Genomic DNA, 15,384 nt, shown 5'->3' with positions numbered 1-15,384 from the left:
TGTGGAAGCACCAAGAATCATTGGGGCCTGGAAAATACAGCCCAGCAGTATGCTCAGAAAGAAAAAGAGACTGGGTCTTGGCTTCTGTCACGTCTCATGGGAAACCTTTCTATTGCTGCTGGCAGCCGTAGAGATTCCCTGCTCTCTGAGCCCATGGCTTGCTTCTACAACAGTACTTGCCATCCTCTGTCAGATATATCCTCTGCATCTTTGGCTCCTATGTAACATCTAGAGAGTAGTAAGTGCTCAGTTAATGTAGGTTGAATGGATGAATGGATGGATTGGACACTGTTGAAATGTTCAACTCTCGCCAAGTCAGCAGGGAAAGGTAATGTATGGAATGGCCAAAGTAGCAATAAAAATATTTTAATAGCCTAGATGGATGGACCAAAGCAATAATATTAAATTTACCTAGAGGAAATGTAACACAAAGTCTATATTTAGCTTTAAAAATGTCAATTACCCAATCAAAGAGTGGGTGAAATATGAAGGAGTGTAGTCCGTATTTTTAAAAAGCCATCAGTGGTAGGTCTTAGTGGACCGTAAGCTCAACATGAAAAAGTTTGTCATGTAGCTGCTAAAATAGTGTTGAAGTTCATCAGTAGAAGTCTGATCCAGATCAGTGCAAGTGACACTACCTGTAGTTTTGTTTATTAAAAAAAATTTTTTTTTAGAGATGGGGTCTCACTTTGTTGCCCAGGCTGGAGTGCAGTGGCCATTCACAGGTGCGATCATTGTACACTACATCATTGAACTCCTGGCCTCAAGCAATTCTCCTGCTTCAACCTCTTGAGTAGCTGGGACTGTGGTTTTTGAGCTGGGTCAGGCCACCTCTGGGGCAGATATTCACTTGGGATTCCTTTTTTTTTTTCTTCTTGAGATGGAAGTTTGGTCTTGTTGTCCAGGCTGGAGTGCAATGGTGCGCTCTTGGCTCACTGCAACCTCCGCCTCCCAGGTTCAAGTGATTCTCTTACCTCAGCCTCTCAAGTAGCTGGGATTACAGGCATGCACCACCATGCCCAGCTAATTTTGTATCTTTAGTAGAGACAAGATTTCTCCATGTTGATCAGGCTGGTCTCGAACTCCCGACCTCAGGTGATCCGCCCATCTCAGCCTCCCAAAGTGCTGGGATTACAGGCCTGAGCCACCGTGCCTGGCCCACTTGGGCTTCTATTAATAGCCACATCTTACCCTGGGTCCAGTGCTTTAGTTTACAAAGTGTTTTCCCAGGCATTATCTTGTTACATTGTTCTAATGAAGTGGTTTATATACTGGCAAAAGGCAAGCTGACTTGCTCAAGGTCACCCAGCCAGTGAGTGGCAAATCCTAGTCCTACTAATTCTTGTCTGTATTCTTTCTGCCACATCATGCAGCCTTTATGCAGAACAGAGCCCCCACTGTGCAGCATCTAGAAGTGAGGCCAACATGATGCTTGTCAAATGCTGTCAACAGTGGACACGCTCAGATGGGCACCTCGCAATCAGCCAGACTGACAGTGATGTTTCAGAAACCACTTTTCCTAACTGAGAGGGGTTCTGATGGGCCAGCTCACATTACAAGCACAGTGATCTTGGCCTCTTTCAAAACTGACAGGAGTCAAACATTGAACATCACTTTACCTCTGAATGAGCCCAGGAAAGGACAGATCTCTTTTTGAGACAGGGTTTTGCTCTGTTACCCAGGCTGGAGTGCGGTGGCATGGTCATGACTCATTGCAGCCTTGACCTCCCAGGTAGCTGGGACTACAGGCATGCATCACCATGCCTAGCAACTTTTTTTTTAATTTTATTTTTTTATAGAGATGAAGTGTCTCTATATTGTCTAGGCTGGTCTCAAACTCCTGGGCTCAAGCAATCCTCATGCCTCAGCCTCCCAAAGTGCTGGGATTTCAGGTGTGAGCCACTGCACCCGGTCAGATCCTCATTCTTAACTCCACATATACTATAGAAAGAATGTGTGAGATGGGGCTGTAAAAGGGGACAAAAGAAAGGGAAAAGAGGTAACAGTTTTCAAGTTCCTATTAAGTCCCTGGCTCAAGATATTTTCATATTTATTTAGGTTTCCTGTTTTTAATGCTCTACCTGTCTCTAGCTTCACTGCTTACCATGGTCACCACTTGACTCCTACAATCTCCTAGCATTGGCTGTCATAATATTCACTCACATCCCTATGGTCTTTACCAGAGGCTATCTGTGCTTCGAAAAATGTCTTTGAGGTGAGTAGGATAGGGATTATTCTCTTATTTCACAATGAGGTACAAGAATGTCTGTCTGTCTATCTATCTATCTATCTATCTATCTATCTATCTATCCATCCATCCACCCATCTACTCATCCATCCACCCATCCATCCTTTTATTCATTGAGCAAATATTTATTAAGATAATTCTATGTTATAGGACGCATACGATGCACTGGGGAAACAAAGATGTCTGGAAAGCTCTTGGAGGAGATGTATAAACTTACGAGAATAGGAGGCATCATAGTTGGGGCTTTTAATTAAGGAGGGTGACACAGAGGATGGGATGTGTCATGGCAGGCCGTGACCAGTAGGTGGCACTCGGGGTCCCAGAAGGCTCATGAGTTCCTCCAAAGCCAAGCTTTCATTTTCTATTCATTACTGTGCTTAAAATTAAATTCTAAGACATATCATTGAAAAGCTGTATTCAATTTGATTTAAATTCCATTTATTTGCTGTTAATTGTTCCATGCTTTTCTAAAAATGGTCAAATTAAATCTAGTCGTGTCAGGGCTTTCTGGGTAAGTGAAAGTCATGTCCAGGAAATTTAGACTCCTAAGTAAGTTAGCACCTCCGCTGATTGGCATTAGGTCCCGAATTCCTCTCTTAGGAAATACTCATGAAAGGTTAATGCTAGTGGAAAAAGATCTGGAAGGAGACACGCTAAAATGTTAGTTGTGATATCTCCCAGTGGTGGTAATACAGACGATTTTTAATTTTTTTTTTTTGAGACGGAGTCTCGCTCTGTCACCCAGGCTGGAGTGCAGTGGCACAATCTCGGCTCACTGCAAGCTCCGCCTCCCGAGTTCACGCCATTCTCCTGCCTCAGCCTCCTGGGTAGCTGGGACTACAGGCGCCCGCCATCTCGCCTGGCTAATTTTTTGCATTTTTAGTAGAGACAGGGTTTCACCATGTTAGCCAGGATGGTCTCGATCTCCTGACCTCGTAATCTGCCCACCTCGGCCTCCCAAAGTGCTGGGATTACAGGCGTGAGCCACCACTCCGGGCCTAATTTTTTTTTAATAGTTGTCTACATTAGGCATTTTTTTTTACAATCAGCATGTATCGTTTGTTTATTTTAAATTTTTCATTAAAGTATAATCTACAACTGGAAAAGTACAGAAGTCTTAAGTGAACACGTAAGTTTTAAGATATATTTATATATACATATAGCCATCACCCAGCTTAAGATACAGAACATTACCAAAACCCCAGAAAGTTCCCTCATGTTCCTTCCCAATGATCCCCACCCCTCAGAAACCACTGTTCTGACTTCTGCCACAAATTAGTTTTGACTATTTTTGAACTTCATATATATGGGCTTATACCAGATGTTTTCTTTTTCGCGTCGAGACTTTTACTCGGTGCTATTTCTTTAGGCCGATGTGTATAAATATATAAAAACTTACCAAGCTGTTCTGTTGTATGTAGCAGCATCTGTTCCTTTTTCATTGATGTGTAGTGTTTCATTTTGTAAATATATTACAAGCAGGTATTTTTATCATCAGAAGGAAAATTTACTAAAAGTAATTAAATATAGACATGGCAACTGCTTCTTTGCTGGAGGCCAGGGAGACATTTCAATGACAAGATAATCCTCAGGGGATATGGATTTGGACAGCCATGCTGGAATTGGCCTGGGCTCAGAAGCACTGGCTCTTTAAGAAAGAAGTAAAAGGAGCTGTGTGGGGTCAGGTGTTCTGACTCAAGAAACATTGACTTCATTGTTCTATGGTGGATAGGGCTAGCTCTGGCTCTCTGGCTGGGTGTCTGCCTTTAGGGCCAAGTTACTGGAGTTCTCTGTCCTCCCTGAGCCCCAGTTTTTCTAATCTGTAAAATGTGTAGGCTTGCCATATTTTGGGGAAAAAAATGAAATAAAAAAATCAAGAGAGCCAGTTAAATTTGAGTTGCAGAAAAACAATGAACAGTTTCTCAGTATAAGTATTTCCTGAGCATTGCATGGAACATATTCATACTAAAGAATTACTCATTGTTTATTTGCAATTTAAATGTAACTGCATTTTATCTGGCAATGCTAAAAGCGGGTGTAATACAATATCCTGCTTACACAATAACACGATTTTTTGTGAGAAAGTGTTTGAAAACAGAATAGTATGTGCAGATGAAAGAACATAGAGAGGGCTAGAAAGGCAGGGAGGAGAACCATTGTGCTTGGGATTTAGTCCTGTGGGCCCTGATCAAGACAGGAGCCTACCCTTTCTCATCCACCACCAAGACCCCAGTGCCCGGCTCCATGCCCATGCTGGAGAAAGAGACACTGAAACATTATCTGTTGAACAACTGAGTGGATGTGATTTCCATCTCAGGCCCTTAACCTGCTTTTGACCTTAGGTAAGCTATTTAATCATTCTGTGTTTCTTTTTTCTTACTGCATTATTCAACTAATCCTTCAAGGGACCAAACTCTTTGCTGGGTAGAGGGACTGATGAACTGAGGTTTCCACCCTCCTGGAGTTTGTATTATTAATATAAAAAGGGATGAGAGAATGTAAATATGTAAACAAGGAAAAAGATAATTTCTGATGGTAAAAAATGCTGTGATGGAAATAAGGCTGTGTGATAAGAGACGGTCAGCAATGCTATTTGCATGGTTGGTTGGGGAGGGTCACTCTAAGGAGGTGACCCCCTGAAGAGCCCAGAGGAGGGGCATTCTGGGCAGAGGAAAAACAGGTTTTCTTACCTGAAAATTGAGGGTGAGAGGACCCACTTCTAACAACTGTAAAGGGTCAAATGAAGGAAACTTGACTTGAGACATTTTCAAGTTTCCTACAAGTAAAAGAGATCATGGACTTTTCTCCTGGAGCCTCAACCTCAGTCTCCAGATGACCCAGAAACTCAGGACGACAGTATTTGATTCCTTGGGTGTACTGCAGAGCTCAGTATACTCAAAGAACTGCGTTGTGGGCCAAACTGTTTCTACCTGTCTGTGGGGAGATAAGTACAAGCATTCAAAGTGTTTAAAAACTTGGATAGTACCATGACCTCCAAACGCATATTGTGTTTTGTAACTTTTCCCCCCATTTCATTTTTCTGTTATCAATCTATGATAGACTGGGAAGAAGAAGAAGAAAAAAATCCAACTGGTCCTTAACCACAGAAAGTTTAAAAATTGGTATAGTGACTTTCGAGTCAGAAAAAGCTGAGATTTATTACAGTTCAATCTTTTACTGGCTGGTTGACCTTAAATAAGTTGCATAATCTCCCAGTGCCTTGGTTCCTTCTGCAAAATAAGCATAACAGTGCTCACATGTTAAGGCTTTGGAATTTCAATGAGGTAACCTGTGTAAAGCACCCGACACAGTGACTGGTGCAAAAATGTTAATTCCCACTATTATTATTACTAGTATCTTACATTCATTCATTCATTTAACAAATAGTACAGTTTACTGAGTGCCTATTATGTGCTAGGCCTTCTTCTAGGAATGGGGGTACTATAAGAATGATAAAACCTCCCTCTTCCCAGTTTACATGGGGGAGAAATAATAAATGAACAAGCAAAACAAATGATCTATCAGATGGTGATAATTCCTATGGAGACAAAACAGGGAAGGCAGAGAGGGGAGAGAAAGCCTCACTGAGCAGAGAGGAAAGAGGTAGGGAGGGAGCCCATCAAATGTCTAGAGGGTGTTCTAGGTGGGCAGACAGCAAGTGCAAAGTCCCTGAGGTGGGATCATAGCCTGCCTGGTGTGTTCGGGGAACAGCAAGGAGGCCAGTGTACCACAGTACCACAAACAAATCAGAGAGGTGAAGAGGGGCAGAAATGAGTCAGAGCGGCAGAAGGGGCTTTGTTCTCCTGGCTGTCCCTAGAACCGTGGATGCAGCAGACACTGGAGAAGGGCTTGGTTCTTGGTGGAAGCTTTCTCCCTGGAGGCCAGGGCCTTGAGTCTTCCCATCACATGTGTGGGAACATACATGTGATGTTTCTCATCCCCAAATCCAAGCTTGGGGCCTTTAACTCTCCTTGTTGCAATGCTCAGCCTGAACTGAACAGTGGTTCTTACCAGTCGAGCCCACACTCTAGACTCAGATGGATCTTTTTCAGCTGAAATAAGATCAGTTCAAAAGCTGCTTGTGAAATCAAATCCAGATTTCTGTCACCCGTGCCTTTCAATGTGCACAAGCTTGTTAGGTTCTTAATATATACAGTTGGTCTTCATTTTTCACAGATTCTGAGTTTGTGAATTGATCTGCATGCTGACAGTTATTTGTAACTCCCAAATCAATACTGGCTGTGCTTTCATGGTCATTCTTGGACATGTACATTGTGGGAGCAAGTGAGGCACCTGTCATGCACATTCACAGCTGAGGTCCAGCAAGGTGACACTTACCTTCCTGATTCAGTTATAAACGAGTGTCCTTTTTACAGTTTAGTTAGTGCTATGGTTTTGCATTTTTGTGCTTTATGTGGATGATTTTGATGTTGAAAATGACCCCCTATCATAGTGTTGATGTGCTGTCTTATGTTTCTAAGTGCAAGAAGGCTGTGATGTGCCTTATAGAGAAAATATGTATGTTTGAGCACTGTTCAGGCCTGAGTTGTAGCGCTGTTGGCTGTGAATTCAGTGTTAATCAACAGAATATAGTATATTAAATAACGTGTCTTTAAACAGAAACACACATAAAACAAGCTTATGCATTGATTGGTTGATGAAGATGTGACCAGAGGATCACAGGAGCCTAACCCCATGTCTCCCCTAGAAGCAATGGTTCAGAATTCATTAATTCAGTATTACTGGTGACATTATAGAATATAACCACTGTGAATAACAAGAGTCAACTACATGAGGGTAAACTTTTCCTGAGAAGTACAATTTATACTGTTATAGCAGGGTCTAGGAATACCAGTTTTACCCCACATCTGCCAGCATTAAAGCGTTAAATATTATCATTAATTTTTTTCTAATTTGATAGGTGAAAAGAGTATGTAGGCTTTGTTTGTTTGTTTGTTTTTTGAGACAGGGTCTTTCTCTGTCACTCAGGCTGGAGCACAGTGGTGCAATCATGGCTCACTGCAGTCTCGACCTCCTGGGCTCAAGCAGTCCTCCTACGTCAGCCTTCTGAGTAGTTGCAACCACAGGTATGGGCCACCACACCTGGCTAATTGTTGTATTTTTTTTTTGTGGAGACGGGGTTTCTCCATGTTTCCCAGGCTGGTTTTGAATTCATGGGCTCAAGCAATCCACCTGCCTCAGCCTCCCAAAGTGCTGGGATTACAGGTGTGAGCCACTGCACGCAGCCTAAAAGTATGTAATTCTAATGTGTGTTTTTTGACTGTCAGCAAGGTTGAATGTTTCTCCTTGTGGGCTGAAGTTCAGGCTCAGTGCATACAAGACAAATTTCCTTGAGTCCTATGTGAGAGGCAGAAAGGATTGAAGTACTTCCAGGTCATCCTGATGGTAAGAAGCCAGCACCATGGCTGCATATGGCAAGCTATTTTATTGCAGGACTTCCATTAAGTCAAGGGAAACAACAATTGATTGAGTCCCTGGTGTGTACAAGCCCTGTGCCAATCTTCTATATCCAAGCAGGTTACTTTTTCCCTGGGATAACGCAGCCAGCTCCAACATCAGCGCTTCTCCTCATAGTAGTTAGAGTAGAGCTTTTGGGTCAGACTGCCTTGATATGAAAATAAATATAACTAACTTATAGGCAGTGTGATCTTGGGTACTTTTTTAACCAGTGCTCAGTTTCCTCATCTGTAATAATGGAGTTGATGATAATAACACCATCTTACCTCATAGATTTGATACGTGGATAAAATGAGTTAGCACATGCGAATCACCTAGAACAAAGCCCAGCACACTGTAAAACCTCCATGCATGTTGGCTGTTATTATTAAGTACCAAAAACCATAGTGGGGCATGGAGAATACATAATCCTTGTCCCACACAAGCTTGCCTGGGAGACAAGATTTGCACCCTTGAAATGAAACTCTTTCCATGTTGGCAGGCGTGGCTTAGCAGAAAGAACATCACCTGAGGTGTCAGGAATTCTAGCTCTGCATCCCATTTGCTAATTTCTTGGACTTAAATCACTTTGGCTTTTGGAACCGCGGTGTATTCACAGGTTAAAAATATACCTAACCCTTAGGATGCATTCTCACTTGTCTTATTTGGTCTTCACAACATTCAAATGACATCCATCTTAATGTTCCCATTACACTGATGAGGAAATTGCAGCTTACAGGCTGAGGTGTCTTGTCTGAGATCCTGTAGCTAGTGAGAGGAAGGACTTTTGATCACAGTCCATTGATATTCTTACCACCCCTAATGCCTCTAGTATAAAATGAAGGATTTGGTTTGGAGGCCTGTCTAGCACCTGCCAGCTACTAGTCTGTGACCATTTAAGAGGAAGAGTGGTGGGTTAGGGGACTTAGCTTACTTAGGAGGTGCATCTTCATGGTTGGTTAAATCTACAAATTCATCTTGATGCCGTCACTTGATGCTTTACTTTTTTTTTTTTTTTTGAGAGAGAGTCTCGCTCTGTCACCCAGGCTGGAGTGCAGTGGCGTGATCTCGGCTCACTGCAACCTCTGCCTCCCGGGTTCAAGTGATTCTCCTGCCTCAGCATCCCGAGTAGCTGAGATTACAGGCATATGCCACCACACCCGGCTAATTTTTTTGTATTTTTAGTAGAGACGGGGTTTCACCACGTTAGCCAGGATAGTCTCGATTTCCTGACCTGGTGATCCGCCCACCTCAGCCTCCCAAAGTGCTGGGATTACAGGCGTGAGCCAGCTTTACCTTTTTTGAACGTCACCTCTCTCTTAGTTTCCCCAGAATGAGTGACTTTCAGCCAGTGTTTCTGCATTGACTTGTTTTCTGGCTGGAGCCTCTTTTGCCTGCCAGTGTGAGCAGGATCAACACATGTGTTCCTCGTCCCTCCTCCTTGCTCCTTCTCTCTGCTGTCGTTTCTGAAGCTGCAGTCAATAAGTCTTCCTCGGGAGTTGTTCTGCAGCTTGAACAGTTAGGCAAGTCTAATCTTTTTGTTTGCAGCCACCTTGGGCAATTGGCTACTGAATATGCTGCCTCTGCCAGCCTTCCCTGCTCGCTGGGAGAATTAAGTTCCCTCCTCCCCAGCTCCTCTGATACTGAGTAGTAGAGCGTACAGTGAGTGTCTAACACATCCTCATGACATAATCCCTGCCCTTTGGCAAGGTCAAACATTACTTTGCTCTTTGACACCTGCAGACCAAATGCCATAATTACCTTTTTGTCTTGATAGGAACTGGTATTAGGTTTCGACTTCTTGCTTTTTCCTCAAAATCAAGGCTATTTAGTTGTCATGGGGCTACCCATCCTAAGACAGTAGAATCCGAAATGAACTTTCTTTGCTTATTTGCTGTCATTGCAAGTGGCAGCTCTATGAGAATGACCTTCCCTGCTTGTAACTGTCACCTCAGCCCATCCCAGGGCCTTGGCTTGTCAGGGGAAGAAGGATTATGTGTGGTATTGTATTAGGCCATTCTTGTGTTGCCACAAAGAAATACCTGAGACTGGGTAGTTTATAAAAAAAGGTTTAATTGGCTTATTATTCTGCAGGCTGTACAAACATAGTGCCGACATTGCTAGGCTTCTGGGTAGGTCAGGGAGCTTTTTACTCATGGCAGAAGGTAAAGTGGAGGCAGGCACATCACATGGCGAAAGCAGGAGCAAGAGAGAGAATAGGTGGGGGCGGTGTGGGGAGGTTAGGTGCCACACACTTTTAAATGACCATATCGCATAAGAACTCACTATCACAAAGACATCACCAAGCCATAAGGGATCCGTCCCCCAACCCAAACGTCTCCCACCAGGCCCCACCTCCAGCATTGGGGATTACAATTCAACATGAGGTTTGTGTGGGAACAAATATCTAAACTATATCAGGTATCAATGGTCCTTTTCTTGCTGAGTCTTTTCTCACTGGTTAGCAATGAAGAAGACAAAGTTAATGGCCTCTGTGTGTGTGTGTGTGTGTGTGTGTGTGTGTGTGTGTATGCAGAAATAAATACACCCATTCACTAGTAAACAAATAAGAATCAGAATGCAGTGTCATTTAGTTGGTGAACTTCTACTCTTCTTTTGAGGTCCAGACCAGAGGCCACCTCCTCTGTGAAGCATGAACTGATGCTTAGACTTTTTGTGCTTGTCCTGCTCCTGGTATGGGCATTGACTATAACTGTTAACATCCCTATATGGTAATATATCTCTCTACAGGCTTATATCTTACTCAACTGTGGACTCCTTGAAATCAGAAACTAAATCTTAAATATCTTCATTTTCCGATTGTTTGGGAGAAAGCCTAGCATAATAGGAGTTTAATAAATGTTTGTTGAATGAATGAATGAAGTGGTGGGTAGATGCCCCCTGTGTGTCTGGGCAAGCCATTGTGCCAACTTATTGTCTTAGTGGTTACAGCCAAAGCTGAATGTCATCCATCAAATGGATTCTGACTTGCAAACACTGAAAAAGCACATTATGATGAATGTCACTTGCTCATCCAAGCCCCATTACAAAAGGCCAGTGGACTGCAAATGTAACAGCCTCTAAACCCAAACTGGGCAAACAACTCTCCTGCTTGGAACCTGAACTGAACCGAGTATCTGTCATCTATTGAATTTTCCAACCGAGCTAAAGTTGTTCCCTGCCTCCCTGAACCACACCCTCCAATGCCTCCTGGCCAAATTTTACTTGGTAAATTAGTTGCAGTGGAAATCAAGCCTATATTTTATTCCAGAACAAAATAAGAAGTTTAAGAATATTTCTATTCCTGCGAAACCAATACTTCATTTCATTGGCATTTTGCCCTTCTGTGAGTCTGGTTATCTTATGGATCAAATGACTGCCATGGAAGTGGGCAGGACTACTCCTTTGTTTTCAGAGGGCAGACCTAAAACTAACTGCCCTTGTCCCTGGCACCAGGTTTGGTGTCACCACATGAGGGTGGTTAATTCCTTATCATCTCAGATGCCTCCATCCACAGGGAACTTCACTGTTTCCACGGCATGTTCAGAGCCACTCTCACTCAGTTCCAAAAATGGCCCTGTGAGCTGGGTGGGCCCAGGATATTATCCCCATTTTAGAGATAAGGACATGGAGACCCAGAGAGGAGGTCACAGAGGTCACACACACACTTGCCCAAGTGCTGGAGACAGGACTCAAACTTTATTTTGGGGGATTCCAGCTTGATTTCTCTTACCTCAATGACTCAACCATGCCTTCTGAGCACCCAGCCTGCTGCTCAATGGCACATGTATAATTTGGTTCCCCAAGCATCTTCCCTAAGTGAATGTGTGCAAATTAAAGAAAACTGTTTAATGGAAGACTGTTTTGTCTTGTGCCAGTTCCTCAGTTTTCCTCCCTCCACTGCCAATGCAAGAAAAAACTTGGTTATTTAAAAGTCAGGTTTATTAAGGTATATTTTACACACAATGAAGTACAATTGCATGGATTCTGAAAAAAGCATACACTCCTGGAATGATCGACAATCTAGATAAAATATTTTCATCACCCTAAAAATTTTCATTGAGCCCCTTTGCAGCCCTCCTTCCCTACTCACAAGCACACTGTAGGTAAATGAATACCAGCTACTTAATACAGTTAATTGTAATGTCTAGTAACTAGAACTCAGTCCAAGTAATACAAGAAAGAAACCAGTCATTTAATCTACCAAACACAAAATATACCTTGCAGCATTTACTGGGGATGTTTTAAAGTCTTTCTTTACAACTTCAGGGCCTTTTTGCTTTCTTGGTTGGGTCCAATATACATGGAATTTAAGACATCTTCATCCTTTAAGGGAGTGAAGTCCCAAAAAACGGGTATTTATATTAGAGAAATTTTTTCACAGCCATACTCCTCGGGCCCCATCACACATCTACTGAAACTTCCAAAGCTCTTGTAAAAGACGCCCTAGGCTGAAAAGAAATGTGACCTCTATAGTCTTATAAAGTCCACAAGACTTTGGGTACACTAGGCTTCTGAAGAGTGTTAACTTTTGCTAACTAACATGACAAAATGATGAAATACATAGGATTTGTTTTACTCTCCCCTGTTTGTTACTTGAGCACAGTTAGAATGAAATAAACTTGACAGATCCCCCCAGATAACTGGTACCCTACTGTGTTTGAAATATTTTTGATCTTCACCAGGGTGCTCTAGACTAAAAAAGCATTTACATGAAATGGTAGCTTTAGCTGATAATTCAGTAGATACTTGCAACAGTCCTGGTACAAATGAAAGCACTGCCTTGTGACATTTGGAATTCAGGTAACTTTATTTAAATTCAAAAACAATTCTTAAAATTGCGTTTAGAGTCAAGACCTTTTTGTATTATAAAATCACAAGATGTATTTCTAAGTAAGGCAAAACTGGTTCTAGGTTAACAAGACCAGATTTGACTTTAGACTTTATTCTTTAAACAAGTTATAGAGAATACAAAACCACACAACTACATGGAAACTGAACAACCCACTCCTGAATGACTACTCAGTAAATAATGAAATTAAGGCAGAAATAAATAAGTTCTTTGGAACCAGTGAGAACAAAGAGACAACATACCAGAATCTCTGGGACACAGCTAAAGCAGTGTTAAAAGGGGAATTTATAGCACTAAATGCCCATATCAGAAAACAGGAAAGATCAAAAATTGATATCCTAACATCACAATGAAAAGAACTAGAGAAGCAGGAGCAAACAAATTCAAAAGCTAGCAGAAGACAAGAAATAACTAAGATCAGAGCAGAACTGAAGGAGATAGGAAAATAGAAAGACATGAAAAACCCTTCAAAAAATCAATGAATCCAAGAGCTGTTTTTTTGAAAAGATTAACAAAATAGATAGACCACTAGCCAGACTAATAAAGAGGAAAAGATAGACGAATCAAATAGACACAATAAAAGTGATAAAGGAGATATCACCACTGATCCCACAGAAATACAAACTACCGTCAGAGAATACTATAATCACCTCTATGCAAATAAACTAGAGAACCTAGAAGAAACGTATAAATTCCTGGACACATACACCCTCCCAAGACTAAACCAGGAAGAAGTCGAATCCCTTAAGAGACCAATAACAAGTTCTGAAATTCAGGCAGTAATTTATAGCCTACCAACCAAAAAAGTCCAGGACTAGACGGCTTCACAGCCGAATTCTATCAGAGGTACAAAGAGGAGCTGGTACCATTCCATCTGAAACTATCCCAAACAATAGAAAAAGAGGGACTTTTCCCTAACCATTTTATGAGGCCAGCATCATCCTGATACCAAAACCTGGCAGGGACACAACAGAAAAAGATAATTTCAAGCCATTATTCCTGGGGGACATTGATGAGAAAATCCTCAATAAAATACAGGCAAACTGAATCCAACAGCACATTAAAAAGCTTATCCACCACAACCAAGTTGGCTTCATCCCTGGAATGCAAGGCTGGTTCAACCTATGCAAATCAATAAACGTAATCCATCACATAAACAGAACCAATGACAAAAACCACATGATTATGCAGAAAAGGCCTTTGATAAAATTCAACACTCCTTCATGCTGAAAACACTTAATAAACTAGATATTGATGGAACATATCTCAAAATAATAAGAGCTATTTATGACAAACCCACAGCCAATATCATACTGAATGAGCAAAAGCTGGGAGCATTCCCTTTGAAAACTGGCACAAGACAATGATGCCCTCTCTCACCACTCCTATTCAACATAGTATTGGAAGTTCTGGCCAGGGCAATCAGGCAAGAGACAGAAATAAAGCGTATTCAAATAGGAAGAGAGAAAGTCAAATTGTCTGTTTGCAGATGACATGATTGTATATTTAGAAAACCCCACTGTCTCAGCCCCAAAACTCCTTAAGCTGATAAGCAACTTCAGCAAAGTCTCAGCATACAAAATCAATGTGCAAAAATCACAAGCATTCCTATACACCAATAATAGACAAACAGAGAGCCAAATCATGAGTGAACTCCCATTCACAATTGCTACAAAGAGAATACCTAGGAGTACAACTTACAAGGTATGTGAAGAACCTCTTTTAGGAGAACTACAAACCACTGCCCAGGAAATAAGAGAGGACACAAACAAATGGAAAAAAAATTACATGCTCATGGATAGGAAGAATCAGTATTGCTAAAATGGCCATATTGTCCAAAGTAATTTATAGATTCAATGCTATTCCCATCAAGCTACTATTGACTTTCTTCACAGAATTAGAAAAAAATACTTTAACTTTCATATGGAACCAAAAAAGAGCCCGTATAGCCCAGACAATCCTAAGCAAAAAGAACAAAGCTGGAGGCATCATGCTGCTTGATTTCACACTATCCTACAAGGCTGCAGTAGCCACAACAGCATGGTACTGGGACCAAAACCGATATATAGACCAATGGAACAGAACAGAGGCCTCAGAAACAACACCACACATCTACAACCAACTGATCTTCAACAAATCTGACAAAAACAAGCAATGGGGAAAGGATTCCCTACTTAATAAATGGTGCTGGGAAAACTGGCTAGTCATGTGCAGAAAACAGAAACTGGGCCCTTTCCTTACACCCTCATACAAAAGTTAACTCAAGATGGATTAAAGACTTAAACGTAAAACCCAAAACCATAAAAACCCTAGAAGAAAACCTAGGCAATACCATTCAGGATATAGGCATGGGCAAAGACTTTATGACTAAAACACCCTAAGCAATTGCAACCACAGCTGAAATTGACAAATGGGATCTAATTAAACTAAAGAGCTTCTGCACAGCAAAAGAAACTATTATCAGAGCAAACAGGCAACCTACAGAATGGAAGAAAATTTTGCAATCTATCCATCTGACAAAGGTCTAATATCCAGAATCTACAAGGGGCTTAAACAAATTTACAAGAAAAAACAACAACCCCATCAAAAAGTGGGCAAAGGATATGAACAGACACTTCTCAAAAGAAGACGTTTATGTGGCCAAAAAACATATGAAAAAAAGCTCATTATCTGTGGTCATTAGAGAAATGCAAATCAAAGCCACAGTGAGATACCATCTCATGCCAGTTAAAATGGCAATCATTAAAAAGTCAGGAAACAACAGATGCTGGAGAGGACATGGAGAAATAGGAAAGCTTTTACACTGTTGGTGGGAGTGTAAATTAGT

At 41.6% G+C, this 15,384-nt stretch overlaps 1 long non-coding RNA gene across 1 annotated transcript in view; it reads left to right on the top strand.

Moving 5' to 3' along the window:
- LOC117080219 overlaps positions 1–15,384 on the top strand; it is a 49,660-nt gene that overhangs the window by 15,292 nt on the left and 18,984 nt on the right. The window lies entirely within an intron of this gene.

This window comes from Trachypithecus francoisi, unplaced genomic scaffold, assembly GCF_009764315.1.
Source record: "Trachypithecus francoisi isolate TF-2019V2 unplaced genomic scaffold, Tfra_2.0 Lachesis_group8, whole genome shotgun sequence".
In the NCBI taxonomy this organism is placed as follows: domain Eukaryota; kingdom Metazoa; phylum Chordata; class Mammalia; order Primates; family Cercopithecidae; genus Trachypithecus; species Trachypithecus francoisi.
Note: the sequence above shows the minus strand (reverse complement) of the source record. Positions and strands in the feature narration are given on the sequence as shown.